Source organism: Taudactylus pleione, unplaced genomic scaffold, assembly GCF_031769625.1.
Source record: "Taudactylus pleione unplaced genomic scaffold, aTauple2 ptg000758l, whole genome shotgun sequence".
Taxonomy (NCBI): domain Eukaryota; kingdom Metazoa; phylum Chordata; class Amphibia; order Anura; family Myobatrachidae; genus Taudactylus; species Taudactylus pleione.
The window spans coordinates 2,572,234-2,581,770 of record NW_028285160.1 but is presented as its reverse complement, the minus strand read 5'-3'; positions in this window follow the sequence as shown (position 1 = coordinate 2,581,770).

Sequence of the window (9,537 nt, the reverse complement as noted above, 5' to 3'; positions counted from 1 at the left end):
CTGGAGTGGCCGTGGGTGGAGCCCTCCCTCTCCTCTCACCCACAACCCCCAGGTCCCAAACCAGCTTTTCAAAAAGCCGATGTCACGACCCTGTCTAGTTGTCACCTTTTTGCCTTGAGACTTACCCCTGTCAGCTTCCCCATGGATCTGTGTGTGTAATTTGCCTGGAGGATTTGCTCTGATTATTGCACCTGGTCTCTCCTCTGTCTGTGAGCACTGCTAGCCCTGATTGGAATCACAGGTGTGGTTCTCATTCTCAGAGCTGCAGAGATGAATACTCCCTCTGCATGTTGTGCCTTCCACCACTCAGAATGCTACTACCAGACCACCTGTCCGTATCAACCAATTGCTGCCAGACCCATGGTATATATATCCTCTCCTGATAGCATTCTGGGCCTGAACATCTCGTCTTCCCGTGGTGTATGGTTCATGCATTCAAGTCTGTCCCTGTAACCTGCTACAGCAATCCCTGGCGCTATCCAGAAAACCTGTTTCAGCTGTACCTGGCAATCCAGTAAATCTGCTGGCAGCAACCCCCGGTGCTTCCAGAAAACCTGTTACAGTCAAGCCTGGCAATCCAGTAAGCCTGCTGACAGCAACCTCTGGTGCATCCCGAAAACCTGCTACAGTAATACCTGGCATCCAGACGTCCTGTTACAGCAATACCTGGCCTGTGCTCTGCTGCTAGTCCTACTCCTGGTTGGTCCCTGGCACTCTGTAAACCTGCATCGTGTTACCCTGCCTTGCCTCCTGCTGTGGATCAACTCCTGTCCCTGTTACCTACCTATTCCCTCCCTGAACCTAAAATTCCCAAACCTACCCATTCCTTCCTGAAACCTGTTATTCACTATTATCCAATCCAGCCTGCAACTGAGTTCTAGCCTTTGTCATAGTAATTCCAGATTACCCTGTTTAGCCCTCGTCTCAGCATTACCTGACTTCCCTTCAGCCATTGTCACATTCCAGTCCTGAGTCAAGTTCCAAGCTCATCAGTTCAGTCCACATTGTTCCAGTCCAGAGTCAAGTTCCAAGCTCATCAGTTCAGTCCACGTTGCTCCAGTCCAGAGTCAAGTTCCAAGCTCATCAGTTCAATTCAACAAGTCTTCCTGCCGGTCCCAGTGCGGTCCCTCCAGTTCCTGTCATTTATCATCAAAGGCAGTTTTCACTGCTACCCAAGTCTTGTAAATAGAGCTATTTACATTATCTGTGATTCCAGTCATGCCGGCCTCCGTTGAAACCCGATCACCACCTGAGACAGGTAACTCGCAGACACCAATTGTGACAGCCGAAACTCAAGCCTGCTACACTGCAGACTTTCTCCTGGGGATTTTAAACACATAGGACAGGAATCTGGGATAAATGTCCCTGCCACAGACCACTTTACCAGTGATCCTATCACATATCCCCCCCCTTTGTTTCGACCTATGGGGTGGAACTACTGAAGCCCCCAAACAATGAACGCGTGACAACGCGTCTGCTTTAAACAACAGGCCCCCTGGCCTGTGTTCCACCGAAAATTTAAAAGTTTGTAACGCCCACTTTATGGCCAACGCCACCTTCTCCACTGTGGCACCGGGTAGGCATCGAATTTTGAAACACTGTTCAACTTTCGGAAGTCATTGCAGAAACGCACACTCCCGTCGGGATTTGGAATCAACACAATGGGACTTGACCATTCACTATGTGATACTTCAATAACCCCTAACTCTAGCATATTTTTAATTTCTTTCAACACCGATGCTCTTGGTGCTTCTGGTAACCTATAGGGCTTTAGATTAACTTTAACCCCTGGGTCAGTGATGATGTCATGTTTAACGACCGAGGTTTTCCCAGGTACGTCAGAGAACAGCACCCTATTTCTAACCAGAAACTCCTTGACCTCTCGTTGTTGAATTGCCGACAGGGTTTTTGCCACTGTCACTTCGGGAACTAAGGGCCCTGGATTTACTGGAGGGGCTCGGACGGCCGACGGTACCGTTCTATCTTTCCAGGGCTTTAACAGATTTATATGGTATACCTGTTCCGGCTTTCTTTTCCCCGGCTGGTAAACTTTGTAATTGACCTGTCCCACTCTTTCTAAGATTTCAAAAGGCCCTTGCCATTTAGCCAAAAGTTTATTTTCCACCGTGGGAACCAACACTAACACTCTGTCCCCAGGAGCAAAGCTGCGTAACCGAGCCTTGCAGTTGTATACCCTCTGCTGTGCCTGTTGAGCCTGTTTCAGGTGCTCTCTCACTATCGGCACCTCTATAATAGGCAATGGAACTAGTGGTCCCTTAAAACGTGGCCTGGGAGCATGATACTGACACTCAGGGCAGGATGCGCAAAAGTCAGATACCTCTTTATGAAGCCCGGGCCAGAAAAACCTCTGCATTATTCGCTCAGTGGTTTTCTCTACCCCTAGATGACCTGCCGTTATACGACCATGGGCCAGATCCAACACTGTTCTTCTGTAGGCTTTGGGAACTATTAGTTGTTCCACAACATCTTCCCCCTTCTTAGTCACCTGATATAACCAATCCTGACACATTGCCATGTGGGGATAGGACAAAGGACTATCAGGGTCTATGGGTTTACCATCAACTACTTTTACATTCTCCCTGGCTTTTACCAAAGTAGGGTCATTCAACTGCTCCATGGCAAAGACCTCTCTTCTGACCTCTAAATCAGGCAGATGATCCACTGGCCCAACAACACTTCCCACCTCAATGGGAGGCACATTAGTTGGCGGGCCACCGTCACGCTCTGCATTCTCTAGTTCGCCAACCATAGTAGGAAAAGGGAATAACTCTGACTCAGAAGAAACTCCCTCCTCCACTATATCGACAACCTTCTCAAGTGGACCGGGGTTGTTCACTTCTGGAACAAAACGGCTTTCCCACAATTTCCAGAAGTGAGCAAAGTCTCTCCCCAATATTGCATCGTACATCAGACCAGGCACCAAACCCACAGAAACTATAGAAGAGCCAAATGGTGTGTCGATGTTCACCTCGGCAGTAACATAATATCGATTATCCCCATGTATGCAGGTCACATCAACAGTTTTCCCCTTATGCCTCAAGGGGTTCACCAGCTCAGCTTTTATAAGTGTCACCAAGCTACCAGAGTCTAACAGTGCCTCTACTCAGTTGCCATCTACAGTGAGTACACACATGTGCTTATCAGTCTCAGCCTGCCGGTCAGCCGTACAGGCTGTCTGTGCAAAGAAAGACCCCCTGCGGTAGACATGAGCAGTATCACATTGCATAGGTTCAGTTGTAAGTGAACAATTAGCGGAAATATGGCCGAAGTCACCACACCGGAAACACTGAATCATATTAATGTCTAGTCGTTTACGGGTCAAGAACCTTCCTGGCCTGGCAGGCCTGTCTCCAGGTTCTACACCCTCAGTCTTAGGTACATCCCACCGCCCACCACCCTTCTCCCCTGGAACAGTCTTACCAGTGTCTGTGGGAGTTCGCCGGTGCGCCATCGGGGCTTGGTGGGGCATACTCCTCAGCTCCTCAGCCGCCACGTACCTCTCCACTAGCTCGACCAACTGGTCCGCGGTCTTAGGGTCTGCATGGCTCACCCACTTGCGCAGAGTCGCGGGTAATGATCGCAGGTACCGGTCCATCACGACCCTTTCCACGATCTGTGGTCCCGTCAGCGTCTCGGGCTGTAGCCATTTTGAGGACAGATGGACGAGGTCATGCATCTGTGAACGTGGAGGCTTGTCCATATGGAACTCCAAGCGGTGGACCCGTTGGGAACGAACAAAGGTGGTGACTCCCAAGCGAGTTAGGATCTCCTGCTTTAGGCCCTCATTCAGAGCCGTACGCTCTGAGCAGAGCGCACGCTCTGAATGAGGGCCGGGCTCCATTTTCATGGAGCGTCCTCCTGGACGCTCGTATAGCTGTGGGTCACCACCCACAGGCTATACGAGCGTGCATTGTGATGGTCGCGATGGTCAAGACCATCGCGACCATCGAATTTGCGAGCCGGAGCCTGCGGTTGAGGTTTTCAACCGCAAGCTCCGGAGTGATTTTGGCTCTATCAGAGCCAAAATCACTCCCACTGACATCACTAGTGATGTCAGTGGGCCGGCTTCTGACGGGAGGCGTTCCCATGGGAACGCCCCCGTCAAGGAGGCACGCCCCGGGCACACCCACCAAAGGGGGCGTGCTGTCAATCAACATTGACAGCACGCCCCCTTTGATCGGACACAACGAGCGAAGGACTTTCCTTCGCTCGTCGCGTCTGGTGCATGCGCACGACGAGCTCCCTCCGTCGTGCGCATGCTCAGTCCATAACATCGACCCACTTGCGAGCGGACAGCCGCTCGCGAGTGGGTCTGAATCAGGCCCTTAGTTTTTTATAGTCCTTGGCATCAGCCAGGCATAAGTCAAAATATGCTTTTTGTGGCTCCCCAGACAAAAAAGGTGCCACCAGACTTGCCCACTGCTCCTGTGGCCAACTCTCCCTTTCGGCCGTTCTTTCAAATGCGGCGAGATAGGCCTCCACATCATCGCCTGAAGTCATCTTTTGGAGGAAGTGACTGGCTCGTACGGAGTGAGTGGTGGTGGGAGGACCAGTATTAACATCTCTGGGCCGGGCGACCAGGTGCTGTACCACCTCTTTTATGGCCTGGCTGTTTTCCGCGATGGCGACCTGTTGTTGCCTCTGGGCTGTCTCCAAGGCCAACAGTTGCACCCTGGTGGATTCCTGCTGAGCCCTGGTAGATTCCTGCTGAGCTGCTGTAGCTTCCTGCTGAGCCCTGGTAGATTCCTGCTGAAGTTGGTTCGTCTCCTGCTGAAGTTTGTTCGTCTCCTGCTGAGCTCCTGTAGCTTGGAGCAAGGCCTTAATAATTTCCTCCATTTTGTTCTGGGGTGTAGGTTGGAAGCTGAACCTTGCCTCTCTGAGCATTGGCTGACGCCTCCTCTATGGGACTTCAAGGACACAGTGTTATTTCCACACTCACAAATTGGGTGTCTGTCCCTTTAATTTTTAAACGGAAAGTTTTCCTCTCGCTGCAACTTCAGTGTGTGTGGGTGCCCGCATTCTCCACCATATTGTGACACAGTTAGGTTAGGGGGTCCCTCTCCTGGGTAGAGGACTCCTTCCTTTCACACACAGCAGCTGGGAAACAGTACGCCAGACTGGATGCAAGTACAAGCTGGTCGGCGCCAGTCTTTATTGTGCAATGTCAGAAATAACACAAAGAAAACATAAACGTAAATCCTAGCCCTGTCGGGGCACTAACTTCACAGGTAGTTCCCTCACTACCAGAACCTGGCAGGGCCTAATGCCCTCACCAGCAACAAAAGCACAGCACAACACTTACAGTTAGGTTTTCAAGTGTCTCTGAGCAAACTCCCTGTCTGCTCTCCCAGGTGAGACAATCAGCCCTCAACACACTAGGCTTATATTGGCCACTCTCAGGTGGAAAACTAACAAGCCTGATACCAGGCTGCGAGAACCAAAACCTGGAGTGGCCGTGGGTGGAGCCCTCCCTCTCCTCTCACCCACAACCCCCAGGTCCCAAACCGGCTTTTCAAAAAGCCGAAACTCAAGCCTGCTACACTGCAGACTTTCTCCTGGGGATTTTAAACACATAGAACAGGAATCTGGGATAAATGTCCCTGCCACAGACCACTTTACCAGTGATCCTATCACAATATATATATATATATATATATATCTTCACACTCTAATTCCTGCGCATTACCTTTTTTTTATGGGGCCCCCACAACTTAGTTGCCCCGAGGGCCCCCACAATCCTTAATCCGGCCCTATTTAGTACATAAATGGGAGCTTTAAAAGCATTTAAAATACACCATGCATGAGCTGGAAGCTCTTTCCAACCTGCTTGATTGACCAACAATTAGTTCCCAAGCCCAAACAGGAAACTAGCACAATGCAAAAGAGTGGCAGGGATATGCCACACACATAGGCTAGGCACATAACCCACACACACATAGGCTAGGCACATAACCCACACACATAGGCTAGGCACATAACCCACACACATAGGCTAGGCACATAACCCACACACACACACATAGGCTAGGCACATAACCCACACACACATAGGCTAGGCACATAACCCACACACACATAGGCTAGGCACATAACCCACACACAGCACATAACCCCCACACATAGGCTAGGCACATAACCCACACACACACATAGGCTAGGCACATAACCCACACACACACATAGGCTAGGCACATAACCCACACACACACATAGGCTAGGCACATAACCCACACACACACATAGGCTAGGCACATAACCCACACACACATAGGCTAGGCACATAACCCACACACACATAGGCTAGGCACATAACCCACACACACATAGGCTAGGCACATAACCCACACACATAGGCTAGGCACATAACCCACGCACATAACCCAAACAAAACCATTAAATGGTAACTCACACTACAAAACAACTTTCTGTATCTCATATAATAGATAATAATATAGATGCTGCCAGTGTCGGACTGGGTCATGATGGGCCCATCAGAGGTGGAAAGAGTAAATTCATTTTTAATTGGAGTTAAACTTGAAAATAAATTTTTCCTTTTTGTCTAAACATCTCATTTAAAAATACAGTGTTTCTCAACAATATAAGCGCCACCAAGGTAAATCCCCTACTTAAGGTGCCTACACACATAGCGATGTGCTCACGATTCGACATCGTGTACGATTTGCCCTGAACTTTCCGCGGGAGCTCCCCGGCAGTCGTGGTCACGATTAGGTCTAAAAAGCTGCCAATTTGATTCACGATCTCACGATCTATCTGCAACATGTCGGAAGTCCAAATCCTGAGATCGTGCATGATAAATTGTGAGTTTACCAAACAATACACGAGGATATTCACGATTGGTGGGAAATTTAGATAATGGGTGGGGCTAGTTAGGAGGTATAAAAAGCAGGCGCCATTTTAACCCTGTGCACATTTTGCTCTGCTACTAGTGAGGCTGCTTAACCCCTGTACATTGCTACTGTGCTCTGCTTTGCATTTGGCTTGCCTATTATAAAGTGTGTTCTACCTGCAAGTGTGTTCTACCTGCATTCTATCCTGTTCCTGAATTCTGTGCAGATGGATCACTATCGGTATAGAGTGTTGGTGGCCTATGCTGGGCTCAAGGTGGTGAAGGAGAGGGCCCAGCGAAGGAGGAGAGCATGCTGGACCAAGGAGTGGCTGCTGCAAAGGGATACCCGCTCTCACATGTCCCTGCTGATGGAGATCAAGAACAACCTGGACGACTACAGCAACTACCTGCGCATGGAAGACAACACTTTCCAGGAGTTACTGAGTATGGTGACACCCCACATCCGCAGGCAGGATACAAAGTGGCGGAGGGCAATCCCTGCTGAAGAGAGGCTGGTGGTTACCCAGAGCCGGTACCTGGCTACAGGAAGGTCACTAGAAGACCTGAAGTTTAGGACACTCATCTCCCCTCAGTGCTTGGGCGTCATCATCCAGGACACCTGCAAGGCTATCATTAAAGTGCTGCAGTACCAGAATTACAAGGTAAGAAGAAAAAGAAACACACTATACATTTGTTTCTTGTCAAAGAAAAAAAGTTATTTTTTTAAACTCTTTACATAACTGTGTTGACAGCCAATAAGACTGTGCCAACAACACATTATGCATACAAAATGTAGAAAACAGCATTATCACCAAATTTTATCAATCCCAATAGGTAAGCTGCTGTAAGGTATACGGTGGGTCAAACGCCATATTGAACAGGCCAATACACACATGGCACAAGTACAGATTGTGGCCCTGGCTTCCATCAATCTGTACTTGCGCCATGTGTGTAGTGACCTTGTCCAATCAGTGTCATCACCACCATATACCGTACAGCATCTATTGGGAGTGATAAAATTTGGTAATAGTACAGGCAACAAAACAAAACAAAAAAATTACATTTGCTAGTAATGGGGCAAATCATCCTCTGCCTCCAGCAGAGCTGTATAAATAGCCTGGCTTGTGGATGGGGTACTGGGTGGGGGAGTAGCCTCCAACTGGACTGGGGGGGGCCTCGCAGAAGCGGTTGGGGCAGGTGAATACAGAAGCGGGTCTGCTATGTATGTTGACCCATACAAATTAGAATTTAGTGACCTTATTAAGAGCTCATACACCAGCCTTTGGACATTTTTCTTTGTTGGGTCATCTATTTTACACATTGTGCTATTGATATGAGCTGTGAAATCATCAATGTCGTCTGGCTGTTTTTGCAGGATGCGTTCCGCTTCTGCGTTACAGAAATATGTCCTCCTGCTCTGTGTACTGCTGCTGCTTTCTCCCCTGCCTTTTCTTTTTCCTTTGGGGATGTGCAAAACATGATGGGGGGGGTTTAATGGTTGTTGGCACTGGGGAAGAAGTATCCACCTCGCTGTCCCCGATCAGACTGATGTCCGGCGTTGAGGACAAATCTGGCTCTTGGGTGGGAGTCTATATAGGGAAAAAATGGAGAAAAAATATTATAGTCATGTTTTAACCCATTTTTTACTATTTTTCTGGTTTCCAAACACCGTGGATGAGCGGAAGAGCATCGCTGAAGAGTTTGAAAAACGTCAGAATTTCCCTAACTGCGGAGGAGCCACCGATGGAAAACATATACGCATCAACCCTCCTGCCAACACTGGATCATATTACTACATCTCTCGCCCGGGGTATGAGGCACAGTATGATTTTAGGGCTCTACTGTGTGGCATATTATAAATTAGCGTCACTAATATGTGGCATAGTATAAATTGGAGGGAGCAGGGGAGGTGGGTGGAATGCTGCCTAGGGCGCCCAGACAACTTGCACCGGCCCTGGTGGACACTCATGAATTGGGCATATTTTACACGATTTGTCGTCACGATTCGTCAAAATCGGCCAAATCGTGTAAAATATCGCTGTGTGTGTAGGCACCTGGAAGCATGTACTTTGCATGTGTTTGTAAAATCTAACAATATGCTACAGTATGTAATGTTTATTTTGGTTATTTGCTGTTTAAATACACTGTATGGGGCATGAATCTAATACTTTATTCTTCTAGCTCTGTGTTGCAGAGTGTATACATGGGAAGGTGCATTTGGTGACATGGCCCCATGCATTTAAACTTCCTCAAACAATGCAGCAGGGGAATTTATAAGCTTTTTCTTAATCCATCTACTTACATGAATTCACTCAACTGAAAAATATTTAACCTGCTGCCAAAGCTAGCAAAATAGTAACATTTCATAAAATGTCTGGGCCGCACAGACGGTGTAATGGTTAGCATTACTGCCTCACAGCACTGCGGTTGTGGGTTCGATTCCCACTACCACCCTGTGTGGAGTTTGTATATTCTCCCTGTGCTTGCGTGGGTTTCCTCTTGGTGCTCGGTTTCCTCCAAAACTCCAAAAATATACTGGTAGGTTAATTGGTTCCCAACAAATAATAACCCTAGTGTACATGTGTGTGTGTGCATGTAATAGGGAATATAGGGCCTGATTCATCATGGATCGCAATTGCAACAGTGTACGCAGATCGTTTGTTGGTGCC